Genomic DNA, 13,809 nt, shown 5'->3' with positions numbered 1-13,809 from the left:
AAACATCTCCAGGGACTTCCCTGGTGGTCCAGTGGTTAAGACTCTGCCTTGCAATGTGGGGAACTCAGGTTCGATCCCTGGTCAGGGAACTAAGATACCACATGAGAGGAGCAACTGATCCTGTGTGCCAAAACTAGGACCTGACATGGCCAAATAAATAAATATTAAAGAAAAAAAATCTCCAGATGTTTCCAAATGTCCCCTGGTGGTAGAACCACCCTTGGCTGAGAAATGAACCTTAGACTCTGTTAAGAAATTAAAAAACTGGCTGCTTTGCATATCCTTGGACAAAACTGTAATTCAAAAAGATTCATGCACCCCTATGTTCACCGCAACACTATTCACAATAGCCAAGACACGGAAACAACCGACACGTCCATCGACGGAAGAATGGATATAGAAGATATGGTATATATAAACCATGGAACACTACTCAGCCACGAAAACAAGTGACTTAATGCCATTTGCAGCAACGTGGACGCAACTAGAGATGATCATGCTAAACGAAGTGAGCCAGAAAGAGAAAGACAAATACCACATGATATCACTTATACGTGGAGTCTAAAATATGGCACCAATGAATCCATCTACAAAACGGAAACAGATTCACAGACACAGGGAACAGACTTATGCATGCCAAGTGGGTGTGGGGTCGGGGAGGGAAGGACTGGGAGTTTGGAATTAGCAGATGCAAACTATTATACATAGAACAGATAAACAACAAGGTCCCACTCTTTAGCACAGGGAACCATATTCAATAGCCTGTGATAAACCCTAACAGGAAAGAACATTAAGAACTAGGCCCGTGAGCCGCCACCACTGAGCCCACACTCCTAGAGCCTGCACTCCGAATGAAGAGTAGCTCCCACTCGCCACAACTAGAGAGAGCGCGAATGTAGCAATGAAGACCCAGTGCAACCGAAAATAAACTTTTTAAAAAAGAAAAGGAGAGGGTAAGATGTATGGAGAGAGTAACATGGAAACTTACGTTACCATATGTAAAATATAAAGCTGATGGGATTTGCTGCAGACTCAGGGAAATCAAACAGGGGCTGTGTATTAACCTAGAGGGGTGGGGTGGGGGGGGAGATGGGGGGAGGTTCAAATGGGAGGGAATATATGTATACCTATGGCTGATCCTTGTTGATGTCTGGCAGAAGACAACAAAATTCTGTAAGGTAATTATCCTTCAATTAACAAAAAAAAGTCTGTATGTGTACAGCTGAGTCACTTTGCTGCACCAGCAGAGCTTGGCACGATAGTGTAAATTAGCTACGAAAGACAGTGGAAGTGTTAGTCACTCAGTCCTGTCTGACTCCTTGTGACCCCATGGACTGTGGCCTGCCAGGCTCCTCTGTCCACGGGATTCTCCAGGCGAGAATACTAAAGTGGGTTGCCATTCCCCCCTCCAGGGCATCTTCTCTACCCAGGGTTTAAATCCAGGTCTCCTTCATTGCAGGCAGAATCTTTACACCATCTGAGCCACCAGGCAAACTTCAATTTAAAAGAATCGGCTGCCCTAGAGATCCCTGGGCCCTCAGGAAGGGCGAAGTGGAACTTTGTAAATTCTCATAGGTGGCTGTGACTTACTCTCCCTTAAACGGGTGAGGATCCCGTTGAACACTTCCTGACAGCTCACACCATGGGAGACTTTGGGCCCAGGCACCTGACCGTTGCCAGAGGGCGGCCACTGCCCCATGCACCCGGGAGGAGTCGGTCAACAGTTATGAGCTGGGGTCAGAGAACTGATCAGCGGCTGGGTGGTGGACCGAGAGCCTTGAGTTTGACCTCCTGGCCTTTCCAAAAGACAGGTCACTTCCACAGGCCTCAGGGAACCGAGGTGTTGCTGGGCCTGGCCTTGGGAGCTGGCTGCGGCCAGCAGTGGCTGAATGACACAGGAGCCAACTTCCAGAGGGAAACTCCCCAGTGATGCTGGGGACAGGGCCCTGAAGCTGCTCCATCCTGGATAACCACCAGGAAACAAATTGGCTGCCAGGCCCTGTGGTTACCTGATGCCTGGCCGCATCCCCGCCCCAAAGAGTGAGGCAGATGTAGCTGATGGGCTGATGGATGGTGGACAGACACTTTCACTGGGCCTCCCCCCGCCAACACTCCACCAGACCTGGTATAGAAAAGTGCCCAGAATGTTCGGAAAGGGCGGTGGCTGTGGCAGGGGTGTCCCGGGCCCGGAGCTATGCTTTGCCTTTTAATCAACTCTTTTTGCAAATTCCAAGGAGGCCTTTCTGGGTGCTTAAAATACACCCATAATTTCACTCTTCTCTTAGACTCAATGTTCCCCAAAATATAACTTTCACTTTGGTCTAAAATAGCCTCAGATGAATGCAAGGCGTCAGGGCTCTGCACTCTTAGGCAGCAAGCCAGAGAGGCAGCCTTGCAGGTCTGCGAGGCATGGGAGCGGGGAGAGTGCCCGTGGACCATGTCTTCCAGGTGGCTGTCCCCTCCCCAACACTTCCAGGGGCCCCCTGACAAAAAGCCATAGGCAATCACAGCTGTAGGGCACCCTGATCCTCTCCACACCCCCAAAGACAACCCCTCATCTTTCTGTACCTCCTCCTGCTCTGGTGTGGCCTCACTTCTCAGCTGGGCATTCTGCTTCGGTTCCCTCCTTCCAACCAAGTGGTTCCTTATTGTGGCTCCCGCCATTTCCTGCATCTTGGGACATCCTTGTGGAGAGCCGGGACGGGACGCTTGTCCCCAGGCTCATCTCTCTGGCCGAATTATCCGCGTGCCGTCAACTCCAGGGCCTCCTTCTGGGCACACATCCGGGACCCCGATGCTAGCTTCCTCCGGGGTGCTGTGGCCCTCAGCGTGCGGCCCTGGCCTGGCCCCACCTGCCTCAGTGAGTTCACGCTGGCTCTCCCAGCAGCTCGTGGGGGGCCCAGGGGCTGGCGGGGGGGAAGGGCAGGGCTGGGAGGCACTGGGGTCTTGCTTGCTGCTTTCATCCCACTGTGCCTGGCAGATTGTACTGCCCTGCAGGCAGGACGCAGGTGGCCTCAGGGTCCAGGGTGTGGCTGGAAACCCTTCAAGGGCCCCTCCGTGAAATGCAAGATCGGGAAGGGGGCCCCACACGGCCCCCACGGCGCTCAGCCAGACCTCAAACACCCTGGCCGCACAAGTGAGCCCAGGTGCCTGTGGGACACAGAGCACTGGAGAAGGACAGTGAGAGCTGAAAGGTGAACTTATGAGATGAGCTTCTGGGACATCTACATGCAAGCCCTTCCTTTCTGACCCCTCAAAGATGGGTTTCAGACTCCTCTGTGGGTAGATGTACGTTAGTGGATATATGAGTATATAGATGGCACAGACCAAGGCAGAAAGATTTCAGTTGGGTGATAGGGATCATCTGGAACCAGGGTGGGAACTTGGCTTCCTTATATCTGGGAAGGGAGAACAGAGCAGAAGTCAGATGTGTGCACAGAGAAAGTAACTGGAATATTCTAGAATGTTCCACGTGCACAAAGTGTGAGGGAGCCAGCAAACCGTTCTTGTAAAGGGTCAGATGTGCAACGGTCATCATCAGGGGACCATAGGATGTCTCTGTCACAACTCTTTTTTTTTTTTTTATTTTTTTTTTTTTATTTTTATTTATTTTTTTTTTTTGTCACAACTCTTTTAAGAGGTGCCACGGGTGATACATACATGAGCAGGCATAGCTGTGTGCCAATAACACTTTATGTGTAGAAGCAGGCAGATTTCACCTGTGGGCTCTAGTCTGCCAAGGCCTGGTACACACAAAAAGAAATTATACCTCAGATAAGGAAAATGATACTAAAAAAGTGAAGTAACACATGAAAAAAGCCAAGTACATGAGGTGAAACCAAAAGCTACAATAGAATACGTCACAATTCTGCCAAGGAGAGGGGCGGGGCGGCGGTGCAGATAACCTTGCGTGCTCTCCAGCAGTGAAAACCACCATGGCAGTCTTGGTTTATTTCCTGTTGGGGAGTTGCTTAAAGAAGAGGTGAACCACAGTCAGTGCCTGGCGTGAGGTTCAGAAAGTTACCCCCAGGAGGACAGGGATAGTGGGGGTGGCAAAATTCCAGTGCAGAGAAACCAGCATGAAATGCACCAGAAATCTGCTAAAGTCCTTTCATGACATTTGCCTGAAAGAAAGCCGGCAGGGAGCGTGTGACTTCTCAGCTCTGGGGGTCACCACATGGGTGACTGCATTTTTTTTTTTTTGCATTGACGAGCAGCTTTTCAAATAACGTTTGAAGACTTTGCCCTAAGCACAAACTTGGATGGAAAACCCAACCCTTGCATCTGAATGAGCTTTGCTATTGGTGAGGAAGATGGGAGGAGGGACTTCCCTGGTGGTCCAGTGGTTAAGAATCAGCCTGCAAATCCAGGGGCTATGGGTTCGATCCCTGGTCCGGGAAGATCCCACATGCCTCGAAGCAACTAAGCTCGTGTGCCACAGCTACTGAGCCCGTGCCCTGCGACGAGGCCACTGCAATGAGCAGCCCGTGCACTGCAAATAGACAGCAGCTCCGCCTGCCTCAGCTAGAGAAAGCCCGTGCGCGTGCAGCAATGAAGACCCAGTGTGGCCAAAAAAAAAAAAAACAGAAACGAGGTTTCTGGTGACGGGTGGGCAGTTCTCCTGGTTGTGGCTGGCCACAGGGCAGGAAGCAGTGCCAGCCGCCTGTTCCCAGGAACGAAGCAGATCGCCAGCCGGAAACAGCATCCCTGCCCGCTAGCCGCCCCGTGCTGAGCTGACGAGATAGAACTGAACAGAACTGGGGTGACGTGTAACCACAATGGCACAATGTCACGGAGCCCCCCAAATCTCAACCCATCTGGGCACTGGATATCTGTTAACACTGAAATCAATCTTTGCCTGCAGTTGGCCTAGAACTTCTCAACTGGGGTGATTCTGCCCCTCAGGGGACGCTTGGTGATGTCTGGGGACATTTATGACTGTTCTGACCGAGGGAGGGGGTGCCACTGGAATCTGGTGGGAGGCCAGGGATGCTGCTCAACAGCTGACAGAGCACGGGACGGTCCCCATCCCCAATGTCAACGGTGTAGAAGTGCAGCCTAGGCCCCCCGGTGTTTCCATCTGTGAGGCGTGAGGCTGACCCTGCATGAGACCTCCTTCACCCTCTCTCATCCTCTGTGGGACAGGCCCTGCTGCTGTCCCCCTCGACCCTGGGTTGTGGCTTCCGCTCCTGCCCTCCCTCAGCCCGCTCTGCCAACCCAGGGCCCCTCGGTGACTTCTTTCAACATCCTGGGGAGGCCACGCGGGGGGACAGAAGCCCCCAGGCGTTCGATTGCTTGCTCCAGGGGCCACCCTGCCGGGGCCTCCCTCGCAAGCTCTCGAATGGCTCAGCCTCCTGGCCCCACGGCACCCACTCCCAGGTCCCTGCCTGTCTCCCGGTCACGTCCACCCTCCCAGGCGTCCACCCTGGCCGGCTCTCACTCTCCTTCTTCCCCCACATAGACTGCTGACCCTGATGTTCACGTCGCTGACATTCTAGCCACTGAGCTTCAAGGCCAGCCTGGCACCAGCCAAGCCTTGACCACTGGCTGGAGCCAGGGGACATCTGGCTGGCACATCTCGCCCTGGAGTGCCCCAGGTTGCTGCCCTAGACTCTCCCGAGCCTAATTCCACCACCTCCCCACCCAGTTAGCTGCCTGCTGACACCTGACGTTCCCCATCAGATCGCGGAAACACCCCCAAATGCCTTTGTATTCACATACAGGAGACACAATCTAGCCTCTGGGTTCCTATGATCCTGGACACAGACAGACACACACCAGATAAAGGCTCCCAGCCCTGACACCCTTTTGCTTTGAATGTCCTGGCCCCTCTGTGGGTTTGGGAGGGGCGGTGCGCAGCACACACCAGTGATTTCCCTCCTTCTATCTTGATCCTGAGTGTCCTCTATGCTGTGGCCCATGCCCCCAGAATGGTCCCGAGACCTGTCCGTGGCCACATGCCCCTTTCTCAACATTCAATCTTCCTGGCAAACTCACCTCCTCCCGTAGCTAACAAGCAAGACCAGGAGGTGCCCCAGCTTGCCGCAGGTCCCCACGTGACTGGACAACCTCTAAGGCCCGACAAGCGCTGGGGTCCAGGGGGCTCTGTGTTCCTGGCACATCCCTTGGATGAAGTCCGCCCCCCAGACCACAGTCCTCACTAGCATCCTGGGAGAAGCCACAGGCAGCACACGCAGCCATCTCTGACCCAGCCTCTTCCTCCCCTTGGATGGTCTACTTTGATCGGATGCCTCAGCTCAAGAACCCTGGCCTGCTTTCCGAGGCCCCTGGTGGCCTGCCCCACACATTCACTCCCCACTGCTCCCAAATGCCAGATGCCTTCTGGCCACCAGGCTCTTAGCAGATGTGGCAGGCCCATGCAGATGGGTGACACAGATGGACAGTCCTAGGTGTGTCTGCAGGCACCTATCCGGCCCTCGGCATGCCCCCGAGGCCTGCATACCTGGAGCAGGCTGCTGGCCAGGGCTCTGCTCTCTTCCCAGGCTTGGCTCAGTCAACCCCTAGAGTCTCCAGTGGGATCACCTCCATGTCTGCCTCATACCCTCGACCCTCCTGTTATGGGTGGAGGGGGATGCTGGCCTGGCTGGGGCTGGGAGGGGACCCACGGCCCAGGAGAAAACTCAACTGCAGAGTCGGCCAGACAAAGGAGTGAAATGCTGAGAAAGCTGGTGAGAGATAAACAAAATGTGGTCTTCTCTGTAGAGGAGACTGTTACTCAGCCAGAGAAAGGAATGAAGCACTGACACACGCTACAGCATGGATGTGTGTGTATTTATCGCTCAACTGTGTCTGACTCTTTGTGACCCCATGGACTGCGGGCCACCAGGCTCCTCTGTCCATGGGATTCTCCAGGCAAGAGTACTGGAGTGCCCTCCTCCAGGGGCTCTTTCTGACCCACGGATTGAATCTGCATCTCCTGCATTGTAGGTGGATTCTTTACCATCGGAGCCTCCAGCGAAGCACAGATAAACCTGGAAAAAAACCAAGCTGAGTGCAAGGAATCAGACACAAAGATCACAACTTGTATGACGCCACGACACGCCCAGAACAGGCCAACTCGCAGAGCCAGAGAGCAGATCAGTGGTTGCCAGGGGCTGGAGGAGGGGGAATGGGGAGTGATTGCTGATGGGGTTTCCTTTGGGGTGACGGAAATGTTCTGGTACTAGACAGAGGCGAAGGTGGTGTAACATTTGGAATATGCTTAAAAAAACAGTGAATTGTTTATTGGAAATGGGTGAATTATATCTTAACAAAGCTCTTAAACAGAACAATCTAAGCGCAGAGGCATACCCCTGGCTCTGGAACCGTCTCTCACTCCAGCTGAGTGGCTCTGCCCATGTGTCCCCAATGATGGGCAAGGACTGGCCCATCCTTGCCCTGTGGGAGGGAAGGACATGGTTTGCGCAGGTATCCCTATGAGGAAAGGTCAAGGTGAATGATGGGGGGCATGCTGCTTCAGGATGACATGCCCAGGGAGCTGGCAGGTGCTGCCAGGGGACAGGCCAACAGTGGCTGATGGGGTGGGTGGGAGGGAGGCTGGAGGAGTCTGGGGTCAGGCGGTTTTGGGTCTGTGGGGCCCTCAGTGGGGGTTGGTGCTCAGGACCCAGGCTGGCACAGTCCCAGGACATGCTCTTTTAGGGTCCCCGGGGCGGGGGGGTCAGGGGCAGCAGAAACCTCCAACAGCCCCACTGTCCTGTCGCTGGCCTCCTGCAGGTGCCCCCAACAGCTCGGGTGCCAGAGTCTCCCAGCCTTCCTGCTCTGAGTGGGCCAGGCCACGGTGGCTGCATGGAGGCACTGAAAACCCAGCTTCTGGCCGTTTGGGAAGAGTCCAGCCGGCAAGGATCCTCGTTTCATTTCTGCTTTCGAAATTAAAACCCCGTGTGCGTTGGCGAATATTAGTGGCGAGTGTTACAGTTCAATAAGGACCAAGAGAACCCAAGGCTGAGCACCGCCCCACCTGCAGCCCTGATGCCAAGGCGGAGGGGCACATCCCGGGGGGCCGTGCGGCCAGGCCCGTGGCCAGTGCCAGGGCTGCAGCACAGAGTCGCCAGGTTCTCAGAGGGCACACGGCGTGGGCCACGGGCCCCTGACTGCACTGCCTGGCTAGCCTGCCTTCTGCACCTTCAGTATTTCTGAGCTGGAACAGCGGCCCTGCGTGAATGCCGTGTTTCCGGGGCCGGTTCGTGGGGCGGCTGCAGGGCAGCTGAGCGACGCCGTGTTTAATGGTGACAGTAACAGTTAACTGCGGCAGGCAGGCAGATCAGCTGATTGGAACCGGCTTTCCACAGTGCCCCCTTCCTGTTTTCTGGTCAGAATTGCAGAGCAAGTTTGCAACCCGCGCCTGGGGGGGCGCCTGGCGACACCCAAACCTCAAAACAACTCAACTTCTCCTTTCAGGTTGCTGACAAAAAGTCCCAATCGGCTTTCTGTGGCCCCAGCCAAGCTGAGAGAGGAAATCTTTTTCACGAAGATGCAGAGGGGTACTCAGGCTCAGGCTGGGCATTATGCGTGATCCGGCTGCGGCTGCCTGCGCTGTGGCCTGGGGCACCCAGACTGTACTGGGTGGACTCGCATCCCTCGGAAAGATATGCCCAACTCCTTATCCCTGGAGCCTGGGAGTGGGACCTTCTTTGGAAATAGGGTCTCTGCAGATGGAATTAATGGGCTTCCCTGGTGGCCCAGTGGTAAAGAATCCACCTGCCAATGCAGGAGACACAGGTACAATCCCTGGGTCAGGAAGATCGCCTGGAGAAGGGCATGGCAACCCACTCCAGTGTTCTTGCCTGGAGACTCCCATGGACAAAGGAGCCTCGAGGGCTAGAGTCCGTGCGGACACAAGAGATGGACGAAAGACTGAGCAACTAAGCAGCAGGTGGAATGAAGGGAAGGGTCTGGAGGTGAGACTGTCTTTGACACAGGGTGGGCCCAGCGCCCTTATAAGAGAGAGGAGTGCTTGCTTCCGCATCACATACACTGCAATTGTGACAATGCAGAGGTCAGCATGGCTCCTGTGCAAGGATGACATGTAAATTCGCAAAGCATTCTGTAGTTTTGGAAGCTGTGATACATATACAATGAAGTATCACTTGGCTATAAAAAGGAATGTATTTGAGTCAGTTCCAATGAGGTGGATGAACCTAGTGCCTATTGTACAGAGTGAAGTAAGTCAGAAAAAGAAACACAAATATCGTACATTAATGCATATATATGGAATCTAGAGAGAGAGTACTGATGATCGTCCCTGCAGGGCAGCAAAGGAGACGCAGACACAGAGAACAGACCTGTGGACACAGCGGGGGAAGGAGAGGGTGGGATGACTTGAGAGAGCAGCACGGAAACACATACACTACCACATGTAAAACAGCCAGCCAGCGGGAGCGTGCCGTATGACTTGGGGAACCCAAACAGGGGCTCTGTGACAACCTAGAGGGGTGGGAGGGGGAGGGAGCTTCAAGAGCGAGGGGACACATGCATATGGCTGATTCATGTGGATGGATGGCAGAAACCAACACAACATTGTAAAGTAATTACCCTCTAACTAAAAACCTTACACCGTTAAATTTTAAAAATTAAAATAAATAAAGAAAATTAATACTTATTTGTTAACAAAAAGAGAGAGAGAAAAAGGAGATTCAAGATAGAGAGAGAGATGGGGAGAAGGCCATATGGAAACAGAGGCGGAGCCTCGAGTGATGTGGCCACAAGCCAAGGAACACCAAAAAGGCAGCCACCACAAACCAGGAGAGAGGTGTGGGAAGGACTCTCTGTGGGGGCCGTCAGGAGCGGCCAATCCTGTCCAAACTTCTAGCGTCGAGAAATGTGAAAGAATGCATTCCTACTGTTTTAAGCGCCCTGGGATGGCAGCCCCGGGACATTTACACACCAGCACGCCTCTCTGGGGCTCTGTTTTCTCGTCTTTAAAATAAGCAGAGCTGCTGTGAGTCCTCAGAGAGGTGATGACGACTGTGGCACCTGAAGCCTGACACCCCGTGGGCCTGACGGCTTGACAGCTAATTATACCTGTTATTAGCAACTCTCAGGCTTAGTAACTCTCAGGCTTCCCTGGTGGCTCAGTGGTAGAGAATCTGCCTGCCGAAGCAGGTAACATGGGTTCAACCCCTGATCTGGGAGGATTTCACATGCCTCGGAACAACTAAACCCGTGTGCCACAGCTACTGAAACTGCGCTCTAGAGCCTGGGACCGAAACTGCTGAGCCCATGTACCACAACTACTGAATTCCCGGCACCCTGGAGCCCAAGCTCCACAAGCAAAGAAGCCACTGCAGTGAGAAGCCTGCACGCCACAACCAGAGAAAAGCCTGAGCGACAACAAAGACCAGGCATGGCCAAAAAGAAAGAAGGAAAACTACATATCAAGTATTGCATTAGAAAAAAAAAAGTGACTCTCAAGTTAGCCCAGAATGGTTGGGACTGACTGACGGACAATTCTAAGCCATCAACACTTGAAAGGAACAGTGCCTGGGTCTCCTGGGACCACCAGCTGTGACTGAGGCAGCTATTCTCACCCAGAGGAGACTCGGCTCCCAGGAGACACTTGGTGATGTCTGGGGACATTTTGCGGTTGTTGCCACTGGGGGGATGGGGTGCTGTTGGCAACAGGCGGCTGGAGGTCAGGGGGGCAGCTCATCACCCTGCAATGCACAGAATGGCCCCCAGCCGGAGTGGCCCGGCCCCAGATATCAGCGGTGCTCTGGGGCACAGCCCAGCTCGAAACTAGAACCACCTTCTCCCTTCCCAAACGGTCGCCTCAGGAAGCACATTTAAGGCCATGACGTGCCTTTGGCTCAAGCCTGTTTTGGAAGCTGGCACGGGCTCCTCCCTCCAGCAGCTCCTGAAACCCCTGGAGAAATTTAGCCTCGCTGGCTCACACCCTTGAGGCTCGAGGGACGCAGCCGGGCGAGGTCAGAGGCATCTGACTCACCAGGTGCAGACACCCGCCACGGAGGTGACTAACAGCCCTCAAAGAAAGGGCCAGAATCCTCTGGGGCAACAGCAGGGGAGGAGCGTGGAGGCCAGCAGAGGAAGGAGGGGTCCCCAGGATGGCCCCTGGAGAAGAAGGCGTGAGACACAGTCAGCTGTCCCTTGGCAGGGCGTTGCTGTGGACTGACTTATGTGCCCCCACAGAAGGCTTGTATATATCATCCTGACACCGGAACCTGTGAACGTGGCCTTATATGGCAGTGGGTCTCTGCTGACGTCATTAGTTAGGATGAGGTCATCCTGGATTGGGGCCGGTCCTAAACCCGATGACTGGCGTCTTTAGAGGAAGAGAAGGCGGTGTGATGACAGAGACTGGGATTATAGCGATGTGGCCACGAGCCCAGGAGCGCCTGCCCGGAGCCCCGGAAGCTGCAAGAGGCATGGAAGCGTCCTTTCCTAGAGCCTTTGGAGGGAGTGAGGCTCTGCCCACACCTAGCTTCAGACTCCAGGCCTCCAGAAGTGAGGGAGGGAGGGAATTCCTCTCTGACGCCAACGAGCCTGTGATGCTTTGTGACGGCGGCACTAGGAACCTCGTTCTGGTGCCCGAGATGCTCCTCATCTAGAAGGAAGGCTGAGCCGCAGTGTCCATGCTGCTCCCCTGCTGTGCTGCGCTGAAACTTGGGGCTTGGCGTCCTCATCACACCTTGGTGTGGCCCACCCCCCCGCCTGCCTGGTTCTGTGAGGGGTGAATGGTTCACTTGGCAAATCGCCACGCTCAGGAAATGCTGGGTCTGCTCTCTTGTTCCTGTCCCCAGTTCTAAAGTCACTGAGTGTCTGCACCATGTTATCCAGCCACTGCTGGGAGCACAGTGGGGCCCAGTGGTTGAGACTCTGCACCTCCAATGCGGGGGCCTTAGATTCGATCCCTGGTTGGGGAACCAGGAGCCCACATCATGAGTGGCACAACCAAGTAAATAAATAATTTTTTTTTTTTAACCTAGGATACCCTCCATAGCTCCCATAACACACAGGACCCACCCTGCAATCCTGCAAGGTCTTGAATGACCTGGCACCCACCCTGTCCCCACCACCTTCTGCTCTGCCCCTTCTCACTCCACTCTGGCCCCTTCCCATGCCCTCCAGGACCCCTGACTTTGCTTCCACACGCCGGGCACGGTCCAAGCCTCCTGGACTTTGCTCTGGCTGTGTCCTCTATCCAGGCCTGGCACACATCACCTTCTCGCCTCGTCTCCCTACCTGTTATTCCTTGAGCCCACCACTGTTCTTTTTTTTAAAAAACTTGTCCGCTTTTAATTGGAGAATAATTGCTTTACAATATTGTGCTGGTTTCTGCCATCCATCACCATGAATCAGCCACAGGTATACACACGTCCTCTCCCTCTTGAAACTCCCTCCCTCCCACCTCCCCCCCCCATCCCACCCCCGTAGGTGGTCACTGAGCCGTCTGCATCATGCAGCAAATTCCCACTATCTATTGTACGTGTGGTAACGTATGCTTCCATGCTACTCTCCCAATTCATTGCACTCTCTCCACCCCCAACTGTGTTCACAAGTCTGATCTCTGCATCTCCACTGCTGCCCTGCAAATAGATTCATTAGTTCCATCTTTATAGATTCTATAGACGTGTTAATGCACAATATTTGTTTTTCGTTTTCTGACTCACTTCACTCTCTGTTTTTTTGTTTGTTTGCTTTTGGCTATGCCATGCAGCATGTGGGATCTTAGCTTCACAATCAAGGATTGAACCCATGCCCTCTACACTGGAAGCACAGAGTCTTACCCATTGGATTGCCTACTTGTTCTTATTGGCTCATAGCTCACACTTGAGACCCACTGTTTCTCTCTCTGCCTGCCTCCTTGCCACTAGCCCCCAGCTCCCTGTGGGCAGGCCTTTGTGTCGGTTTTGGCCATTGCACAGCCCAGTGCTGAGAACAGAGCCTGCACGTGAAGTATTTTCAGGAGGAATGGATGAGAGGAGGGAATGCATGCAGGGAACACAGTTGAAGAGAAAAGTGTCCATTCTGTGGCCAGATCACTCGGGAGTTTTTAAAACACACTTGCGCAAAAAAAAAAAAAAAGCCAAGGAATCTTTACGTTATGTGTTAGGAGACAGAAACAGGCCATGTGTGCTGGCATGGGGCCCGGCTGGACGGCCCCAGCTAGTTTCTGGTTGATGATCTCAGAGATCGTCAGAGAGAAAGAGGAACTGAAAAGTACTCAGCAGGCGCAGTCTCGATGGGATTTCACTGAATTCTGGCTATTTAGAAGCCGGAGGTCAATGCTCAGGGTGGGTGGGGCTCTAGGGTTCTAAGGATGGACAGACTGGCACACCCAGGGGTCATCACTTGGCAACATGGAGACACGAGGTCTCGAACCGAGAAAAGATGCAGAGGGGCCTTCGGACCAGTGTTTAGTACTAGGCCAGAGACGCTGGTCTGAGAAGACAACAGACGGTGTGATTCCGGCCATCTAGCATCCTGGAAGAGGCTAAACTATGCAGACAGCGGGGCGTCCCAGGAGGCGCAGTGGTAAAGAACTCACATGCCAATGCAGGAGACACAAAGACGTGGGCTCAGTCCCGGGGTCAGGAAGACCCCCTGGAGGAGGAAGTGGCAACCCAATTCAGTATTCTTGCCTGGAGAATCCCATGGACACAGGAGCCTGTGCATGACAGTCCCTGGGGTCACAAAGAGTCAGCTATGACGAGGTGTGTGCACATGCGTGTGCACGCGTGCACACACACACACACACGGAGACGCTAACAGGATCAGTGGTTTCCAGGAGCTGAAGGACGGTAGGGGGACGAACAGGCAGAACATGAGGGA

At 53.9% G+C, this 13,809-nt stretch overlaps 1 protein-coding gene and 1 non-coding gene across 12 annotated transcripts in view; one reads left to right on the top strand and one right to left on the bottom strand.

Moving 5' to 3' along the window:
* Positions 1 to 13,809, bottom strand: part of MYO9B (myosin IXB) — a 108,995-nt gene that overhangs the window by 73,899 nt on the left and 21,287 nt on the right. The gene's annotated exons all lie outside the window — the stretch shown is intronic.
* LOC122441108 lies at positions 8,971 to 9,074 on the top strand. Its single transcript, XR_006269248.1, has one exon. It is a non-coding gene; the product is annotated as a U6 spliceosomal RNA (small nuclear RNA).

This window comes from Cervus canadensis, chromosome 4 (genome assembly GCF_019320065.1).
Source record: "Cervus canadensis isolate Bull #8, Minnesota chromosome 4, ASM1932006v1, whole genome shotgun sequence".
Lineage (NCBI taxonomy): Eukaryota > Metazoa > Chordata > Mammalia > Artiodactyla > Cervidae > Cervus > Cervus canadensis.
This window is presented reverse-complemented; position numbering and strand designations above follow the sequence as displayed.